The sequence below is a fragment of the Pelodiscus sinensis genome, unplaced genomic scaffold (assembly GCF_049634645.1).
Source record: "Pelodiscus sinensis isolate JC-2024 unplaced genomic scaffold, ASM4963464v1 ctg35, whole genome shotgun sequence".
NCBI classification, from domain to species: domain Eukaryota; kingdom Metazoa; phylum Chordata; order Testudines; family Trionychidae; genus Pelodiscus; species Pelodiscus sinensis.
This window is the reverse complement of record NW_027465908.1, coordinates 716,913-737,940: the sequence shown is the minus strand read 5'-3', so window position 1 is coordinate 737,940 and position 21,028 is coordinate 716,913. Positions and strand designations below refer to the sequence as shown.

Here is a 21,028-nt window from a genome sequence, read left to right as displayed (position 1 = left end):
CCCCTTCAGAGGGGAACTGTTCAGTACTTATTACCCCAGCACACAAGCCAGGTCTCCCTAGGGAAGCTCACATTAACGAAGAGCGTTACATTCCTTTTCCAGGAGCCCCACTAGCCTACATCAGGCTGAGGTAAAGACAAACTGAGCCAACCAAAAATGGAAAACGAATGACCCTCAAACCAGCTTCACGGATATGTAAGTGATGAGAGAAAAAACTGCTTCGCCTACAACAACAGCTCTCGTGTTGCAGCCTCTCAAATCCGGCAGGTATTTCCCTTGGCTAAGCTTAGAGACGTTCAGCTCCCCCTCAGACATTACTGCATGGGAACGTACCTAGCAGGCTTTTGGACGGTGGCCACTGCAAAGCAAGGTCGGTGTGTGCTGCTTGTTAAAGCAAAGAGAGGTGGGAGACCATGGCATTTCAATGCTGCTTTTTGTTTCGGCCAGCTTGGGCAGGGAAGCTGGCCAGATTCCCCTGCGATTTGCTGTTGATTTCCCTTTCTCTTTCCAGCTAGTTTCCCTCGTTCATTAGCCAATCCAGTGCTGTTGCACTTGAAAGTCATGGGAGACGGTCAAAAGTGGCCATCCCTAAAGGAATCTAACAGGCAGAGAGGCCGAGGTGTTTTGCCACCTAACCCCAACTGAAATCAATGGACGTTGGGTGCTTACATACCTGTGAAGATCCAGGCCAGAAGACCCACCCACTGCTGAGATGAACACAATTCCCAGGGAGCTCAGCAGCAGGTACTTCGCTGCATTGGGTCCAACACAGATTCGAGGGCTCACCCCAGCCCATCAGCGGAGGCTTCTGGCCCACAACTGTGATCTCCAGACTCCCAGCCCCCTTGCTCCCAGCACGTCACTAAAACCCTTTCCAAACAGCCCACATGCCCTGTGTTTAGGGCCTTGGCATCTCCTTTGCTCCAAATGCCCTGCTCATGCGTCCGTCTGTCCTGTAAACGGGTGGCTCTCACACAGCGCTCTCCCCGCAGCTTCTACCGCTGCCCACTCAGACCCCCCCAGGCCTTCCTCCCCCCATCCAAGCTAGCACTGCGGTGGTCTGGAGAGCCTAGCATCCTACGAGGTTGCAGGTTGCTTCCCCTCGATAGACAGGCATGCAGCAGCAGCTGATCCGGAGGAGAGAAAGGCACAGCTGTGACAGCCCACCAGATGGGCTGTGACATTTCCACCGCCTGATAGGAGGGTCAACCCATTAATCATAGGGCGAGATGGGAATAACCAGGGACACAGCATAATTTATTACAATTTACCTTCTAGCACAGACCCTGCTTCACGACGGGGAATGATCGGCTCCCTCACCTGCTTTCTGGACACCTCTTGCTCTCTGCCAGGCTCTGTCCTAAGCTCCCTACAGAACTCGCTTTGCTGGCACGGAGAGAGGTCGGGGCAGGCAGCTGATTCTCCATCAAGACAGAGCTGAACGTAGGGTCACATATAGAGGCTCTGGGTCTGTCTTGGCATGGCAACTGGTGACTCTTTCTGGTAACAGGTCTAAGCCTGGGGAGAGGGAACTCACAGCCTTTGCTAGGGGCCCCAAGCACCCTGAATGCAGCATCCCCCCCATCCCCGCCTCGTGCCCTTATGTCATTTTGCCACTATGCTCTGTCTCTCCCCATGGGCCAGGCCAAAATCCCACAGGACAGATGCTCACACTGTCCCGGGGGACCTGAAGGACCCAGACCTGCTCTGTTGAGCAGCTGGACACGGACAGTCCACCCCTGGGCTCTGTGTCACCCTAGAGACACAAGGCAACAGGGAAGTGCTGCCCGGAGCCAGTCTGAGCTGGGAGCTGGAAAGCCACAAAGGGCCGGTGGGCACCCAGCGAGCGTGGCGTTCCAGCCGGCCTCTCGGCAACCAGCGCCGTGGCAACCAGCGTGGCTCCTTCTGTTATGATGAAGACAAAAGCTTAGCAGAAAAATCATTCGGGGAGGTAATAAAGGGCTTTGCCCACAGTGAACAGACAGCCTCCTGGATGGCGCAGGCCCAGCCGCGGCTGCGGGAAAATGGACTTCTCGCCTCAAGTTTAAATAGAGACTAAACCCTCCTGTCTGGGCCTATTGATTTTACGTCCTGCGAACACATGTGCCACCTTAATTGTGATCTGTGTGATAGTTCAGCCCCTGAAAGCTTTCGTTTATCTCTACCTGGTTAAACCACGTTAAATACTAACAGGTCAATATATCTGTCTGGTGACCGGGGCTGTCTGCTCCGTGGAAGGCCCCTCCGCCTGCTGTCTGGAACAAGGGCGGGGGGGGGGGGTCATCTCCCTGGCTCAGAAATTCACGGCAAGGTTCGCTTGAAAGGGCAGCCACAGATCCTGGGAAACCAAAGTCTGGGATACACAGAGGATCAGCTGCGGCCGATGCAGCATCCTACCCTCCCATAGCACGCTCATGCCTGCAGAAACCTCCTTCTCTCCAGCTCCCACTCAGCAACACTGGCCTCCCAGATCTACCTCCCTCTCCTCTTCCTCCAAACTCCGAGGCAAATTTGCTCATGGCAGTTTCCCCTCTCCTGCCCGCTCTGTCAGTTTTACCCCTCAGCTTCCCAGGCTGGGGTTTTCCAATCTCCCGGGGATGGGTATTTACCCGCCGGGAGCTCCTTTTCCACATACACGTGTCACTCGGCGGAGAGGCACGGCCCAGTCTGCCCTTCCATGCTCATGACAGAAGCTGGTGCGGCACAGAAGAGCCAGAGGCTGGACCATGTCCCACCTGTCTGGGATGGCCTGGTCCCCACAGAACCCCACCCAACGGTCTGCACTGCTCTGTAGCGGCACCACTGCTACACGCCCGTGGCAGCAGGACACGGCACCTTCCCAGGCCACCGTCGAGGCAACAACCACGTCAACAGGGACAAAACCCTCCATGACTTCCCAGCACAGAACCCATCGCAGGCCAACACCCAGCAGCGGCTGCTTTTCGCTAAGCCCTGTGACCTCCCAGGGTTGGGAGGAACCTCGCCACCACCTGGCCTTAGTGGGAGGAAGTCTCATGTGTGCCGGGTGTGGAGCAGCTCCCTGAAACCACCAGCCCTCGGCAATCCAAGCACTCCGCAGGCTTTGCTCTCTCCCCAGGCTAGCGATATGCACACACCAGCCCGCAGTCTAACCCTAATGTCTAACTGGTTAAGGGGGGCTCCTCCAGCTCCCACCAGTTAACCAGAACCCGTAAGTATTACCTGGTAAGGGTGACACTTACCGGGCAACCAGACAACCATTCGCATCCCTAGAAAACAAGACGATATTGACTCTGAACAAGGATTCAAGCCGCAGGGGGTGAGAATATTGGGAACAAATGGTTACGCTTGAAACAAAACCATACCGTGTTCTCTAGAGAGAATCACGAGCCAGGCTCCTGTCTCCTGCGGGGCAGCCAACCCCAAGTCCTTTCCGTGGCATTTCCCACCAGTTGGACGGAGATCCCTTCTCAGGAGGGCAACCCGTTGGCAGCTTGTCCTCCCGCACTGAAGGGGTAACTGGTGAGTCCCCCCCCGCCCCACGAGAATTCCAGAAGGTCGATCTTCTCTCAGGCTCAGGAGCTGCTGTTGTCCCCTCCGGGCTCCACCACTGAATCATTCACATTTTGTTCAGACGGTACATGGGCGTCCATTAGGAACCGTTCAATACCCAACCCACGTGTGCCCAGCCTCTTGCTTGCTGCACGACAGCTGCCGGGGCACCTTGTGCTGACTTGTCTTAACTCAGAGTCCTAGAGAACCCCCCATTGTTCGTCTATATACGTAGCTCTTCATGCGCCTGCCATGCATATGCTGCACCGTCATTATGATGACTAGCGTGACTTTCACTAGGGACCTCCCATGACGTTCTCTGGTGGGCTGGCATGAAGGTGCCAGGCCAGGGGATGTCTGTGTCCCTTATGTACCTCTGTGCTTCTGCCAACTGGCCTCCGGTTCCTTTGGTCTCACATCCAGGCACCCTTATTGGCGGTCTCAACAAAGAGGCCAAGAATAGAGAGATGCAGAGAGCAGTGGTCCCTCTAATCTTTCCCATTCATGCACGAGTTTCTTCCATCCCCTGTGCAGAATGCATTTTGTTATGTGCACGAGGCATGTCCAAATGTGCACCACCCGTTGAAACAAAGAACCGAGCTGTGGGCGGTCTACTAATCAGCTGGGCGACTCCTCTGAGCAGCCGCTCAGCTTACAGGGAGCGCTGACACAGACCAAATTCTCTTTCCTGTCATGCAGACCAGTCATGGCACCCGGGGGTGTTAGAGGCTTGCCCTCATGCTAACTCCCTGTGTACCTTTTTGCTGGATAAACCCTGGACGCCAGTCCTCTGGGGCTGTCAATCCACCACCCCCAGTTCCTCCCGCCTTGCTAAAGCCATCTTTTAGCAAACCCTTTAAGCCGGCACTGCAGAGCAATCCACGATGTATTTCATGCCTACAGGATGTGCTTTGAATTTCCCAGAGGAGGGGCTGTGCCACGCTCCGTCCCCCCGGAGTCTCACTCCGCAGCGACAAAGGGACCTTCAAAAACAGACATAAGAGCGTTTGCGTAGGTGCTCTGAATGGCGATGGGGCCTGATCTGAGGCCGTGTGATGACAGTTTCACAAAGCGAATCTAGGGGACCAAAGCAGCCAGTGCATAGTGAACAGGGCTCCTTAGAAAAGCACCCTCGTCCTTTGTTGACTTGACATAGCTCCTTGTTGCTGCGCCAAGCCCGTCGCTGGCTCGGTTTAAAACTAAGTGAATCTCTCGTCTCGTTACCGAACTTCAGTCAAGGGCTTGTTTTCCCCTCCCCCGCCTTCCTTCACCAATCAATGGCCATTTCATTAACATGCAATCATTGTCTAATTAACTCTGCATTCAATCTCTACCGCTAAGTGGTACGGTCATGAACATCAAAGCTGAAGCCCGTTTCATCAGACTCTTATTCCTGCCTGCTTATGAGCAAGCTGAGTGACCGGAGGTTGGTGTCGGGGCCGATGGCGGGAGGGGGCCCCCATAAGGCTGTTTCTACCTGATCGCTCTTTCCCTATTTAACAGATAATTGAGCCTTGAGCAAACCTGCTGCCTTGTGACTAACACAAGACAATAAGGGCAATCAGCCCTCATGACTGAGGAGCTGGGCTGGGGGGCAGCTTTGGCTCAGGATGGCGTTAAACAACACATCGTGGCAGGCTCTGATTTGCCTTCTTGTGAAGCAACGGACACTGGCCACTGCCAGACACAGCGAGCAGTGGCTGGGAATGAGCCGAAACCCTCCCAAGGAGAACCATCCTTACCCACATGCAGAATACAGAGCTGCAGAGGGCGCCTGAAAAATTGGGTCCTAATGCCCACCCACCTGCCTCATCTAGGGATGTTAAATTTCGATTAATCAGCTAATCGATTAGTCGATAAAGGGGGGGCGCTCGCTATCATGCTGCCTGGAAGCGGGAACCCGCTGGGCCTCTCCATTTGAAATGTACAGGAGCCACGAGCAGCTCTGGTACATTTCAAAGGGGGAGGAGCAGCAGTCGGGACCAGCGCGAGCGGAACCGTTTCAATCCCTCCTCGAGCCATTTCCCTGCTGCCACCTGCCCCCCATGGAGACAGTGCTGGGAGGAAGAGGCTTATAAGCCAGCTTCCCCCAGCACCAAATCCTGCCCACCTCCCCCCCGCCGCGTCTCTCTGATAGAGGCAGCAAGGGCGGAGAGGCGACTCATCGAATCACTACTCCACCACCCGATACGTCGACTAGTCCCTATCCCTGTTCTGTGACTCTGCTTCCTCCAAGAGAAGCTATTGAACGCCACGGTGAAAACGCCAGACGGATCTACGAGCGGAACATGCAACCCGTGAACGAGCCATTCCGGTGGGAAGGAACCACTTGGCCAACCCCAAGTACAAACTGTCCGTGTCTGAATTTACCGTGTGAGTCGACAGGACCTTCGCTTCAAATCGGTTCTAAAAATATTTCACGGGTGTGTTTGTGAAGCTTATAAAAATCACATCTCGACAAAATCCTCATTCTGTCCGTCTGTCGGGCAGTTGTCGGGCAGCCGTTTAATAGCACGGCGTGCCATAAATCCTAAGGACAGCCCTGCTCCTGAGAAACGAGAGACCCTGCGAACGACTCCGCGAAAGGAAAGAAAGCCAGGCAGAAATAAGAGTGGGAGAGAAGCTATCAGGTGTCTAACCCTCTTGCAAATGGTGTGGGGTTTAGAGTTGCTACAGAAAGGCTGGCTCGGATTGTTAATAGAATTAAAGGGTTGTTTTTCTTCTGTCAGTTTAGACCTTGACACATACGCTTTGTAAAAGCTGTTTCTTCTACAGCTCCAGAGCAGCAGAAGTGTTTCTACAGCTGTGATCCTCCCTCACCCTCTGCCTGCTCCCTTCCTCCTTCTAACTCTCCAACTCCTGCCAATTCCTTGTGCATGTTAATTTCTACACAGTCCCAATTTTTTTGGAGGGGGAGCGGCTCGCTCTCCTTTTGTAACAGCCAGCTGAGACCCAACCTGGCAGCCCTTCCGCTAGCAAAGCTTCCACTGCTTTCAGCAGAGGCTGCCTCGCCCCAGGACTGGAGGATCTGGTCTTTGATAGTTCAGGGCTTGATTTTCAAAGCTCCCCGCAGTTCCTGTCAGCTCCAGGCCTTTAACGAGAATGCCGGCTAACCTCCGCTCAGCATTTCGGAGGGATGCCTGTTTTTCTAGACTCCCCTCACCTGCTATTCCATCGGGCAGAACAAAGGAAAAGAACGCGGCACATCGTCCGAGTAGTGGTTCTTGTGATCCATCCAAACCAACAGTACCTCCCGTCATTTCTTCTTTAAGGAAGTCTGTAACCTTGGAAGTATCCAGAGTTGCCTACAGCTGCACCATCCATCCAGGCTTATCTCTCCAGCCTCAGCATGAACCCAATTGATCATAAGTTTCACTTGGTTTTCTTCTCACAAGCCTAGAGAAGAAGGGACGGACCAGGGCGTTACACACACACACACACACACACACACACACACACACACACACACACACACACACACACACACACACACACACACACACACACACCCCCACCCTCCCAACCTCCCTACCTACCTAGGAGCTGATTCCCTCCTCCATCACACCACGGCACTTGTAAGGCACCCGAGATGAACTACAGGCCTTTTGCCCTGGTACAAGCATGAAGCCTTGGCGTTCCACCTGATCTGCAGGAAGCAGACGTGACTGTCACAGGAACTTAATGTCATTCAATGGAAGTCATCCTGAAGGAGAAACCCAAGACTTGGAGCTAAGCGATCACAGTTTTATTCTCAGCTCTGCCACTGGCCTGCTTTGTGACTGTGGACAAACCACATCACCGCACTGTGCCTCAGTTTCCCAGTCCTTTGTTTATACTGCAATCTTTTTAGGGGAAGGGACTACCTCCCACTATGTATTTGCACAGCACCTAGCACAATGGGGCCCCAATTTTAGTGGGGGCTACTATAATACAAATAAATAACAAGACTGTACGCGCACTAGCCACAGTTTTGTACAGGAAGATTTCTTTCTTAAAGTGACACAGTTCAGGTCAAATTTGACTCCATCCTTTTTTTTCACAAACCCTAAAACCAATTGTAATGTGTCTCTGGTTTGCTTTCCGAATCCCAATGGGAGCACATATCTATTTTATACATAAACAAATGAGCATTCCCCTACTGAAAGCATCGGCCACGCTGAGCACCGGAATGTGACACTGACCTAAAACTGTTGGCCAGTTAGTGACAGAGTCCGAACTGCACTCTTGGGGGAGGTGGCTGTCTGGTGTCCCTCGTCTCACAAGATATGAAAATGAAACCCACTGATCGAATTGGTCTGTGAGTACAGCATTGGACTGGGACTCAGGAGACCTGCACCTGGCAGGTAACCTTAGACCAGTGCCTTCACCTTCCAGTGCCTCAGTTTCTCCACCTGTGACATGGGGATCCTGCTACTCATCTCCTTTGTGAAATGCTTTGCAATCTACAAATGCAAACTGTATAAGAACTAGGCACTGTTGTCATTACAGTAGCATCTCTACTATGCAAAGGGATTTCCCTCTGTATGTTGTTTAACCCCGTAGTGTCTCTTTAAGATGCATCTATTGGGGAAGGGTTGAGAGCCTGCGGGGCCAAACCTACCAGCCTCTCTAGTTGCCCTGGGGGGCTGATCTAACTCACATTAACATCAGTGGAAAGACTCATGTTGACTTGAGTGGCAGCTGGCGCTTAGTGTATCAGAGAGCAAGTGATGACACCTTCCCAGCAGCCGGGGCGCGTGCCCTGGAATATAGAAGGCCAACAAAGAGCACGGGGGAAGCGACGCGCTTGTCCCTATCCCTGAGCGTTCACCGGAGGCTGCCAAATTTGGGAGGCACATTCCCTCCTCCCATTCACCAGCACGAACCGCCCATGCTGCGGGGGGGACCTTGTGATTCCCAAATCAGGGCTTTCTATCTTCTCTGGATCTTGTTTCACAGAAGGGCTAATACCCTGGGCCCATCCAGGCTCCCACAGGGACCGGATCTCTTTTAACAGCAACGCCCACGTACCGACCCGCCATTCCGGCTTTCGGCCCCATGACGTACAAGTGACATCACACACACACAGACACCCTCCTGCCTGGGAGTCCCCCTCCTCCACCTTCAGAGCAGGAAGCAACGAGGCAAGGTCTCTCTCCAGCACCACTGTACCCCGAAGAGCCCCGTCCTCCCATGAACAGTTCCCTGATCACTGGGTACCGATCGTTCCCACAGCAAACGAGCTCTCGGAAGGGAAAGATAGGGACAAAGAGCCAGGAGGGGAGGGGAGCAGAGGCAGAGACTGGGAACAGCTGCTGTACTGTGCATACCCTCAGGCTTAGGGTCTAAAGCGCTGCTAAAAGATTCTACCGGTCCGATCCGAGGTGTCTGGGATCGTTGGAGAACGGCCCTGCTCGGGGCGTGGCGCAGTTGGAAGGAAGCCGGGTTTTGGTTCTCCGCTGTCGGCTTTGACCATCTCCACGTCCCCGGGGGAGACACCCTTGCACCGCACAGGCGGAGAGCCAGAGGGGACACCCTGCCTTGAACAGCACAAGGCAAAACAGGTTCCCTCCTCGCGCTGGATTGGTGAATTATCGTTTCGGGCTCTGTCCCTAACTGGCCCACAGTGTTAGGTCAGTATCACATTCCGGTGCTCAGTGTGGCTGATGATTCAGTAGGGGAATGCTCATTTGTTTATGTATAAAATAGACATGTGCTCCCATTGGGATTCGGAAAGCAAACCACCTGTGCTTTTTCGACTCCAGAGCCAAGTCCACCGAATCCCACTGGGTTCCCTTCAAGGGTGGCACAGGGCAGGAGGGATTGTCGGCAACTGTTTGAATGAGAGGCCGGGTATCACGCCCTATTGCACCGACGGATGCAGAAGGCAGGAGCCAAAGGACATAAGGCTCATGCCTTCAGGTCTTTTATATGCAGATCCAGTAATGCTGCTGCAGTCATTTTTGTGCTCCAGAGCATGCCACTAGCTCTGCCTCCCCCTTGTTTCGGGAATGCCAAAGAACTGCTTGTTCAGGCAGCCTATTGTCACACCTTCTTCTGGGACGCCCCAAATAGGCCCGTCTCCTTTCCCCATGTTGGTACACCCCTTCTTGGACAGCATCATTACAGGACTACGTCCAGACTGCAGGCTTCTTTTGGAAGAAGCTTTTCCGGAAGAGATCTTCTGAAAAAACGTCTTCCGAAAGAGCATCCACACTGCCACACCGCATCGAAAACGCCATCTGCTTTTTCAAAAGAGAGCAGCCACACTGAATGGACACCATCTCACACGTGAGCTGTGATTACTATAGATGGAGTGGCCACCAAGGCACCTGTGCTTTTTCCTCTTTCCTCGTCTTTCGAAAGAACTCCCTCTTCCCCGTCCACACACGCCTTTTCCCGAAAGAGCTCGTTTGGAAAAAGGCTTCTTCCTCGTAGAAAGAGGGTTACCAATGTCGGAAAAACCGCTCCGTTCTTTTCATTTTTTTTGAAAGAACGCGATTGCAGTGTGGATGTAAGTGAAGTGTTTTTGGAAAAATGGCAGTTTTTCCGAAAAAACTCTGTAGCGTAGACATAGCCTGACTCGCTGAGCAGAAAGTCAAGGGACACTCGGTCTTGCTTTCAACCTTCCTAGCATTAAACCAGGGTGCAGGCATACGCTGCGCAGACAATCTCCGGGATCCAGTAGCTACCGCTTTGGATTTGGATAGAGGATGCCTCCGTCCTGTTCCCATTAGCTTTGGACAAATCGCTTCCATTTCTCCCGGAGGATAATTCTACTTATCATTCATTGTAAAGCACAGCGAGAACTCGGCATCATTGTTTATCTACTCGGCTGTTCAGGTGGGCTGCAGTCAAGTCAAACCACTTTACTATCTCATCTGCAAGCTCCCCCACAGCCCAGGGCAAGGGACAGAGGGACAGATGTCTGGAGAGAATCTGAATTCAGCAGGAGGAAAAAATTCTCCCCCGCATCTCTGCAAAGGGACGGAAAAATGTCAGCGGCAGATAGCAGGGCTAAAAAAATCTTTCTTTTCTCCTCCTTAATCGGTGACCACTTTGTTTAAAGAAAAGCATGAAATTACCACGCAGCCTCTCCAAAGCAGTGGCGACTGAGGAGAAAATGATTATTGTATCAGGAGCAATAAGACTGAACAAGGCCAGAAACTGAAATCAGAAATTATGAGGCAGCACCTAATGGATTTCTTTGCATTTGTCAAAGTTAGAGTCTCTTAAAGGGACAGTTAGCCACAAGGGACGTTAGCTATCGGGGAACAGACTAGTCGAGTAACTGCACGAATTCTTCTCCATCACTCGGATTATTCTATAGTCCCTGGGGGTGAGGCCGACAGTCAGTGCTCTCTGGCCCCACACCCTGGGAGCCCCCAGCCACCCCGCACTGCTGCCTCTTTATTAGAGCCCATCTGCGACGGGAGCCATGGATGGAGGCTGGTCCGGCAGCAGCCCCTGTCCGTGGGGGGTCCCAGCACCCTGTGGGGCAGAGGCTCCTCCAGCCTCTATTCACAGGGAACAAGCAAAACCTGCTTCACGGCATCCTCCCCTGACCCCACCCTTGCTGCTGCCTCTGATGGAGGCAGCAGCGGTGGGGGTGGGAGGGACAGGAAGCACCACGGAGCCGGGACTGGGGGGAACCGGCTTTTAAGCCGGCTCTCCCCAGCACCGGCTCCTGCTGTCCCCCACCCCTTGCTGCCTCTGTATCAGAGGCAGCAAGGGGGGCGGGGGGAAGGAGAGCAGTCAACTGGATTAACCAGTAAGCCTAGGGTTATCGGTTAATCGTATGGTCAATTACTCATTTACACCCCTCGTAGCCACCCCGATCACCCTGCACTGCATTGAAGAAACCTACTGGTCTATGAACCAGTTTAATTTCCTAACAACAACTGTTACAACCACATATAAAAATGCTACAGCTGCTTTATAAGTGTTTTGAACCCTGGTCGGTGTAGAAGAGGCTTGTTTTAGAAGCCAGTTCAGTCTTAACTGGCTTCACGACTTTGTGGGTGCAGACTTGCTAAAACATCAGTTTTCCATCCCTAATATTCTAGTATTTCATGGGGCCCATGAGGAATTTCCCAGAATCCACTACTTCTGGGAGCAGTGATGGGAGGGTTAGGAGCAGCAGCCAGAGGACTCTGTAGCTGAAATGGCTTAGAGCACCGCTAGCACAGGTGTATCTGCAAGGGGGGTTAAACTAGTTCACCGGGGCTCATGTGGACACTCTGAACTGTCCGTGTTCAATAGCAAATGGTTCCATTTTCCTGGTGTAGAGACACCGGGCACCTTCCCCCACACCCGCACCAAGGATCTACTTGTGTCTCCATCTCGCTCAGCATCTCAAGAGCCTTCTCCTTCGCAGCTTCCTCTGAACTACTCCCTCCCTGCCTGCACCATCCTCCAATCGCTGCCCCGTTGCATTTCCTGGACAGCTTAAAGCAGCCCATTGCTCCCCTGCCTGCCCTCCACCATCTCCCCTCCCCTGCTGACTGAATGCTTTAATTCTGCTGCCGTGCAACTGCAGTGCTCCGTACGCCTGCAATGCATTCTGGGATGCCGTTTGTACGGAAGACACTCTACAAAAGGTGTCCGGTATTGGATTATGCGGTTAGGGAAGGTCCTCTTAGTAATAGCCACATGTTAACTGTTCAAAATGGTCTTGCCGGACAAGATAGCGGGAGGGTGGGGAGACAAACACAACCTCACATTCGCAGTCGCTGCCTTTGCCGCACACCACAGAAGGGCTGCCGAGCCAGGAAAGGACATCCCAAAACGCTGGGGGCCGTCACAGCTCTACTGAAAGCCAGGGGAATTTCGTCCCTGCCTTCGACAGGGCCAGATTTTTACTCCTGGGATCTATATCCCTCTCTGCATCAGACCAGCTGCTCAGCCATGAACAAGATTCTACTCGCATGGCATGGCGAAGGCATGACCTTTCCTCTAACCCTCCTGTCCAAGCTCTCAGCAGCGCACGTGTCCGCAGCCACAATCTTGTCCTGCGCTGCTCCGCTCACAGCGGCTCGGCTGCTGCTGGGCAGAGACCAAGCGGCTCACGCTGACCAGTCGTGCCTCTGTCTCATGGTGCTTCCCTATCGGTCCGTCCCCATCTCTCGGCCCGTCCCTTATCTTCCGACCGTCAGCTCTTTGGGGCTTTCCGTTCTGTGTTGGCACTGGAGGTGTAAGGGGTTGACCGATAAGACCCATAGTCTTACCATGCTTACTGGGGTAACCAGTTAATTGGTGCCCATGCCTGGCTGGGCCCATCACGCTGCAGGCAGGAAGTGCTCCAGTCCAGTCGGGCCCACCCACTGCAGCACAGTGAGCGGTTAACCGGTCAAACCTATAGTTTAACTGGATAACACATTACACGGATGTAAGCCGGGGCTGAATTACGGCTTGCTATCAGCCAACTAAAAGGAGAGAGCTGCCCAGGGGGTGGGTGTGCTCACTCCAATTGTTTAGCTCTGCAAGATAATTAACTGTTAACTGTTGATATGTAAATACAGCTCATGCCAGGAGGGGGAAGGAATCCGAGGTGTGCCTATGTAAATCCAATTCAGCGAGGGCTGATGGAGCATCAGTGCTGGAACGGAATGTGGTGTATTGTAACTAATTTGGGGCTGTTGGGGGAGTCACAAATCATGCTACCCCTAAATGTGGGAACTGAAAAATATGACACCAGTGGGAACGGGAACGACCGGCGGGCAGCCGGTAGGAGCGGCGGCAGGCGGCCAGCAGAGCGGCTGGTGGGAACAACCAGCAGGTGGCCGGTAGGAGCGGCGGCAGGCGGCCAGCAGAGCGGCTGGTGGGAACGACCAGCAGGCGGCCGGTAGGAGCAGCACAAAGGTGGCATAGCCTCAGACTCAAGGAGTAGAGTCATCAGGATGATGTGTCAGAGTCTGCACTGACTGGACAGAGCTGTAAGTGGGGCGTTTGACGTGGGGTACGGAGAACGTTTGGATAAGTGGACAGAACCCTTATCTTGTTGGACTGGTGAGCCTGAGAGCCAAAAGACACTGCTCAATTCTTTTGAGCTGGGACAGTTACTCGCGGGGAAGGGGGCTACGAAGTCTGGTTTTGGTATTTTCCCAAGATAATGCCATGTGACTTCTCTCTCTCTTTCATTAAAAGTTTCTTTTCGACACTCAGACTCTGTGGGGAAGCATTGCCTCTCAGAGGCGCCCAGGGGTGTGTGAATTTCCCAGGCTACTGGGTGGGGACTCAAGCCGGTTCTGAGAGAGATGGAGCCCTAGATATTGAACCTGGCCCTGGTTGCTGCCGGGCCTACCCGGCGGAAGGGTTACATGGGATTTTATATCCCTAGTTTGCACAGAACGTAGCACAATGGGGCTGGGTGCACACGCTCCTAAGCGCCACACTAATCTTGCCTTTTGCCTGTACAGAGAGCACAGGGAGGGGGCCTGTAATTTCAACTAGGGCCTCTAGCCACTACTGGATCACAAGTCCCACATCTTCTTGATCACAGCTAAGAACACGTCAAACCTGATTGTAGCTTTTGGGGGAAGCTTGCTCAGTCCTGACACTACACCTCCTGGCATGCAAATTCCACACCTTGCACGGCTTAGCCAGACAGAATGACCGCAGCTGCCCTCGAGGCGGGGACCCTCACAAAAGCAGGTTCAGGGGAGTATAAAGAGCTTTGAATGAAGAGAATTCTTCCATGGCGAAGCGAATACACCTACATTCACAGGGTCAGCGCAAATTACAACTCCTTAGCTGCATTGTTCCCGTTGACACACTCACACACAGCGCGCTGATGGAAGGTCTACTACAAGCCTGATCTTCAACTGGTGTCAACGGGCACTGCCCTGCAGAAGTCAGTGGGGTTATGCCAATTGACACCACTGGAGGATTTTGCCCCCTATTGTCCGTATGATGGTGCTTTAGATTAGGTTAAGGAAGTTACAGCTCCAGAAAAGGACTCCAAAGACCTGAAATTCTCACGTCAATTTCAGGTTCATCGGGAGTTCCTTTCCCCCCCTCTTCCAGCTCTCCCTGAAGGATCTCAGCACGGGACGGAGGACCAGGCCCTCTCATGAAAACAGCTCATGTGCAGGCCACCGCCGCAGAATCTCCGTTGCTGCCAACACAGAGGAAGTGGCTTGGAGCCTGAAGAGTGCACTCCTGCGGGTGTGTGATTCCTGCCAGATTTGAAAGCCCACAGCATTTCAAGCTGCGTGTAAACGTGAATCACATTTACGTACATCCCCTAACAAAGTGCATCTCTGCTTTACCAATCAGCGCCCAGCTAGCGATGTGGAGTCCTGAAAGATTTGGAGCTTCTGAACATTAGCACCCAACATGAGCAGCGGCCAGGTCTAACAGATTAAACCTCTCTGGAGCCAAACCTTGGCCTCTCCCATGCTCCGCCCTCTTCTCCAAGCTGGTGTGAGCTTAGCCCTAGCCAAAGGCCAGTGGCCCAGCGCTGACGCCGGCACAGAGGCAGGTTGGCAGCCCAATCCCGGGCTCAGTGCTGAAGACAGCTGGCTTCAAGCTGGATTAGCAGCGTGACTGCTGCTAGGGTTTGTGTTTATCTGGTGGTGCACATTTCCACATGCCTTGGTGCACATAGCAAAATTTATTCTGCACATGGATGGAAAAAACCCACACGTCGATAGAAAAGATCAGAGGGAACACTGGTTTCCAACCTCAATTTTTGGAAATCTTGATTCACGTGCTTACCATACTCTGCAGAGTCTGAAATCTGGCGCGGTACTGGCATGAGAACTAGCGTGTTTGTATGTACATGTGTAACAGTTTAACATTTTAGCAGTTATACGTTTACGGGGGAGAGGCAGGCGAGAGACAGCGCTCGCGGGGAACCAGCTTTTAAGCCAGCTCCCCAGAAGCACTGACTCCCACCTGCTTCCCCTCCTGCTGCCTCTGATAAAGAGGCCCAGGCTTATTGGTTAATTGTTTCAACGACTAGACACTAACATCCCGAATGAGAACCCGTTCTCTTGGGAGAGGTCGAAAACTTCAAGCTTCTTGTAGGTGCAGAAACACCCCGCGGATGCACTATTATAATATCTTCCCCTCAGCATTTTAACCAGAAGCAACAACTGTAGCCGCTACAGAAGTGGGAACATTCAAACCACCTAAAAGAATCAATGTCAACGGGAAAAGATGCAAGAGAGGAAGAGACTGAGCAAGTCAGAAGGAAAAAGGCCTCCAGATTCACCTCAAGGCGCGTTACAGAGAGAAAAGCCAGACTTGCTCAATGAACCCAAATGGGTGTGTTGAAAATTAGGCGGAACTGGTAACAAAATAAAGTCAGGACGGCGTGTTCTACCTTCATTACCTCTGGGGGGACCTTAAAAGACGACTCGGGAGAAAATCAGCAGAGCAGGAGCACAATTGCTGACTGACAGCAGCAGCACCAGCTCCACTAACTCCTCCCCTCTCCCCCCCCCAAAAAAGACAGTTAGTACCAACCTTGATACCAGGTAGGAGACGGTCAGACAAGGGATTTGCTTTCTAAGAACTCTCGCCAGCTAACCACAAGGGTACTGGGAGGGCTGTTAAAACAGAACTTCACTACACAGCACATTTCAAAGGCTTGAACCGATTTCCCTTCTCTGCATCGTTAGTAAAGGCTTAAAAGTCCTGGAATGAATAGCTGGACTTGCCAGGCTATTCATCAGGCTGTACTCTCTGGACAGAGCCCTGTTTACTGTTGGACAGTGATGTGGGTACGTTAACATCTTTGATCTAGAGAGTCCATCTCAATTAATACAACAGTGGCCACGTGGTAAACCCAGGTCTCCCAGGGAGGACTTGTCCAGTGCTCTACCCACTAGTCCACACTACCTTTCATTTTTACAAAGGACAGTGAAGAAACCTGGTTTAGACTGTTTGCACTTCCCGGTGTTCGTGCTGTAGCACAATGTTGCCAAGTGTGTGCTGCCAGGATGCAGGGCGATGCTTATTTGTTACCGATATAAACCCATCGGTGCATTCCTGGTGGTCTTAAATGTACAGGGGGAGGGGAAGATGCTGTCAACTTTGACCAGAACAGTATTCCTTTAAGAGCTCGCTCTTTAGATACTCAAGGAGTCCTAATATCTATTTGTATTACAGTAGCCCCCTCTGAGATTAGGGCCTCATTGGGTTAGGTGCTGTACAAGCAGACAGTCCCTTTCTCTAAAAAGTCTACAATCTAAAAGGGGGAAACTGAGGCAGGGGAAATGACCTGGCTGCAGTCACCCAGTACCAGGAATAGAATCCACATCTCTTGAGCGCTGGTCAAGTGCTCTAACCATTGGTACACACCGTCTCCCTAACGCAGTGGTTTGCAGCATTCCCCCCATCATGACTTGTAGGTAACCCCACACCTCACTGGAAAGTAGGGATGTAAGGCAGCATTTAACAATGCAACCATGTAACTGCTAAAAGTCCTCGCGGGTAGACGGTTATACGCACTGCAGGCTCCACGGCACAGAGCTTAAATTAGCTTTATAATGCAGAGCCCCCAGCAAAGCCCTCCCAGGAGTTGGGCCGGCAGAGGCTGCCAGCCTGTAGCCAAGGAGCCAGTGTATAACCTGCAGCTGCAGGGGCCGGGTAGGCCCACCATGGACAGGGGGTGGCCAGAGCAAGCCTTGCCTACAGCATGCCACCCGGCCTGGGCCCACCCACGGACAGGGGCTGCTCTGCCTGCAGTGGGCTCCATGGGACGGGTGGGGAGCTTCTCCAGCCCCTACCGGTTATCCCAGGGGTGGGCAAAAGGGTCTCTTACGGGCCAGATCTGGCCTGCCAAGAGGCTTCATCCGGCCCGCGGAGGCCATGCCACTCCCTGCTCCCTGGCCAATTAGGCACCATTAAGTGCACGAAGTTTCCTCCCACCCTGTCAGGAGCACACGGCTTTGAAGCGCCACGCGCTCCTGGCATGGCGGGAGGAGACTTCACGCGATCCCCCGCCCCCAAGCCCTGATTGGTCTGGGGGTGGGGGAGCACGGGGAGTCTCCACCCACCGCCAGGGGCATGGGCGCCTAGGGGGAACCTGGAGGGGGGCAAAGGGGCTCCGGAGCATGCTGGCCCCGCCCCTTCCGTTTGAGGCCCCGCCACTTCCGGGACTCTTGGGTTAACCACAACCGGTAAGTTTCATCCAGCAACGGTGAGGCTTACCAGTGAACCACGTACATCCCTACTGGAAACAGCTTCTCATTCACCCATCTGGGAAGGGCAGGTCGATCCTCACCCAACCACAGGATGAAACCCAAAGACCCGGACGACCAATGAAGAAACAGGTGCCACCTTGCCACGGAAGAACTCCAACATCCTGATGGGGTGACAGGCCACCAAAAGCCGGGTCCCACTAATTTCATTCACCCTGGTTAGCCCTTCCCGCCGCAGGCAGCCCCGTGACACCCACAAGGGCCATCCGCGGAACAAGGTGCGGATCAGCATCCCAGTGGCAGGATAGGAATGCGCTCGGATTAACGACTCCTCACCGGCTCAGCTGCGTGTGGTGTCTGCAAAGTAATTAACGTGTCTTTCGTGGCAGTCGTGTGATGCATAAAGCAATCTCCATTCCAGATCAGCCCTGGGGTCCATCTATTTTGGCATCCTGACACTGGCAGCAGCTAGCTCCAGCACAAGCAAATGTGAGCCGCTAAAAAGTCTCGTCCTAGCCCCCACAAGTTACAGGGCAGGCTTATGTTCTGAAGCAGGAGACTTTTTTTTTTTTTTTTACAAATCCAGATGACAGCAATAATAAATAATATTTTTCTTTCACTTTCATATCGTCAGAGGATTGCTAAGTGCTTCCTCATCCCATTTCACAGCTGGGGAAACTGAGGCACGGAGGGGTGAAGTGACTGTCCCATGGTCACGATGAATCAGTGGCAGAGCCTGGCACAGCCCCCATAAGTCCCAGTTAATTGCTAGGCCAGCCCAAGGGGCTGCAATGCCTCTCGCTGCTTTCACAGGCCCGGATTCCTGCAGGGATTTTGTGTTTCCCAAAGAATTCCCCTTCCCCCAACACAATCAGATTTGTGCTCATTAAAAAAACAAACAAAAAAAACCAAATCCCCAACTTACTGCCAGCAACCAACAGCAGCTCCCTGGTTTTGTGATGCCGCTAAGTATCAATGTGAGACCCTGCTCCAAGCCTCTTATGTCCCTTGGGAGCCGTTGCCATGAGCTCAGTGGCCTTTGGAGGATGCTCCTACGAGCTCCAAGCAGTAAAAGCTTGGCTACTTGACCTTTCTGCCTGCTGGGAGGATGCCGCCCCCAGGATCTGCTAACTGGATGACCTCCCACTCTCTCTGGCTCACGGCTGCGATCCGCAAGGGAGTTAAAAAGACGACCCAGCTTTTATGTGGCACTTTTCATCAGTAGCTCGTCGGGCACTTTACAAAGGGGGCCAGTAGCAATAGCCCCATTTCACAGCTGGGGAAACTGAGGCACAGGGCGGCGAACAGACTTGCCCGAGGTCACCGAGCAAACCAGTGGCAGAGCTGGGAACAGGACTCAGGTCTCCTACATCCTCGGTCAGTGTGTTGTCCACTTGACAAGACTGGCTCCCAGCGAGGCATCCGCCTCCCACTGAGGCAGTGGGTACAAGAAGCAGGGGGAGGCAGTGCCCTCCCCAACGGCCAGCGCTGCCCGCCCCCCCCTTCCCCGTGCCTCCCCGCAGGACAGGGAGGTAGAGCTGGGTGCTGCTCCCCAGGGCTGGGGAAGACTGGGTCCACCCCTCCCCCCCTGGGCCAGACAGGGCCAAGGAAAGTTAGGGCTGCCTGCTACCCCTGCCCCCCAATGCTCTAGCTGGGCTGGGGACGGCTGAAGCTGCGTGCTCCCCACTCACACTCATGTGCTGCAAATGGGGCTAGGGAAGGCCAGGGCCACAGGCTGCCTGCTCTCCCCACCACCCTCGCGTCCGGCTGGGGCCGTGCGCCGCCCGTTCACACCCCTTCCCCAGCCGTGCGCAGGGCAGGTCTGCCTCCCGCCCTCGCCCGCCGGCCTCGCCTCCTGCCCCCGCCCTCGCCCGCCGGCCTCGCCTCCCGCCCTCGCCCGCCGGCCTCGCCTCCCCTCCCGCCCTCGCCCGCCGGCCTCGCCTCCCCTCCCGCCCTCGCCCGCCGGCCTCCCCTCCCGCCCCCGCCCGCCGGCCTCGCCTCCCGCCCCCGCCCGCCGGCCTCGCCTCCCGCCCTCGCCCGCCGGCCTCGCCTCCCGCCCTCGCCCGCCGGCCTCCCCTCCCGCCCTCGCCCGCCGGCCTCGCCTCCCGCCCTCGCCCGCCGACCTCGCCTCCCGCCCTCGCCCGCCGGCCTCCCCTCCCGCCCTCGCCCGCCGGCCTCCCCTCCCGCCCTCGCCCGCCGCCCTCGCCTCCCGCCCTCGCCCGCCGCCCTCGCCCGCCGGCCTCCCCTCCCGCCCTTGCCCGCCGGCCTCCCCTCCCGCCCTCGCCCGCCGGCCTCGCCTCCCGCCCTCGCCCCCCGCCCTCGCCCGCCGGCCTCCCCTCCCGCCCTCGCCCGCCGGCCTCGCCTCCCGCCCTCGCCCGCCGGCCTCGCCCCCCGCCCTCGCCCGCCGGCCTCCCCTCCCGCCCTCGCCCGCCGGCCTCGCCTCCCGCCCTCGCCCGCCGCCCTCGCCTCCCGCCCTCGCCCGCCGGCCTCGCCTCCCGCCCTCGCCCGCCGGCCTCGCCTCCCGCCCTCGCCCGCCGGCCTCGCCTCCCGCCCCCGCCCGCCGGCCTCGCCTCCCGCCCTCGCCCGCCGGCCTCGCCTCCCGCCCTCGCCTCCCGCCCTCGCCCGCCGGCCTCGCCTCCCGCCCTCGCCCGCCGGCCTCGCCTCCCGCCCTCGCCTCCCGCCCTCGCCCGCCGGCCTCGCCTCCCGCCCTCGCCCGCCGGCCTCGCCTCCCGCCCTCGCCTCCCGGCCTCGCCCGCCGGCCTCGCCTCCCGCCCTCGCCTCCCGCCCTCGGCCGCCGGCCTGGCCTCCCGCCCTCGCCCGCCGGCCTCGCCTCCCGCCCTCGCCCGCCTGGCCTCCCGCCCTCGCCCGCCGGCCTCGCCTCCCGCCCTCGCCCGCCGGCCTCGCCTCCCGCCCTCGCCCGCCGGCCTCGCCCGCCAGCCTCGCCTCCCGCCCTCACCCGCCGGCCTCGCCTCCCGCCCTCGCCCGCCGGCCTCGCCTCCCGCCCTCGCCTCCCGCCCTCGCCCGCCGGCCTCGCCTCCCGCCCTCGCCTCCCGCCCTCGCCCGCCGGTCTCGCCTCCCGCCCTCGCCCGCCGGCCTCGCCTCCCGCCCTCGCCCGCCGGCCTCGCCTCCCGCCCTCGCCCGCCGGCCTCGCCTCCCGCCCTCGCCCGCCGGCCTCGCCCGCCGGCCTCGCCTCCCGCCCTCGCCTCCCGCCCTCGCCTCCCGCCCTCGCCCGCCGGCCTCGCCTCCCGCCCTCGCCCGCCGGCCTCGCCTCCCGCCCTCGCCCCCCGCCCTCGCCCGCCGGCCTCGCCTCCCGCCCTCGCCCGCCGGCCTCGCCTCCCGCCCTCGCCCGCCGGCCTTGCCTCCTGCCC

General features: G+C 56.0%; 1 long non-coding RNA gene across 4 annotated transcripts in view; it reads right to left on the bottom strand.

The window, feature by feature from the left end:
* LOC142824449 (uncharacterized) overlaps positions 1–21,028 on the bottom strand; it is a 56,871-nt gene that overhangs the window by 24,792 nt on the left and 11,051 nt on the right. The gene's annotated exons all lie outside the window — the stretch shown is intronic.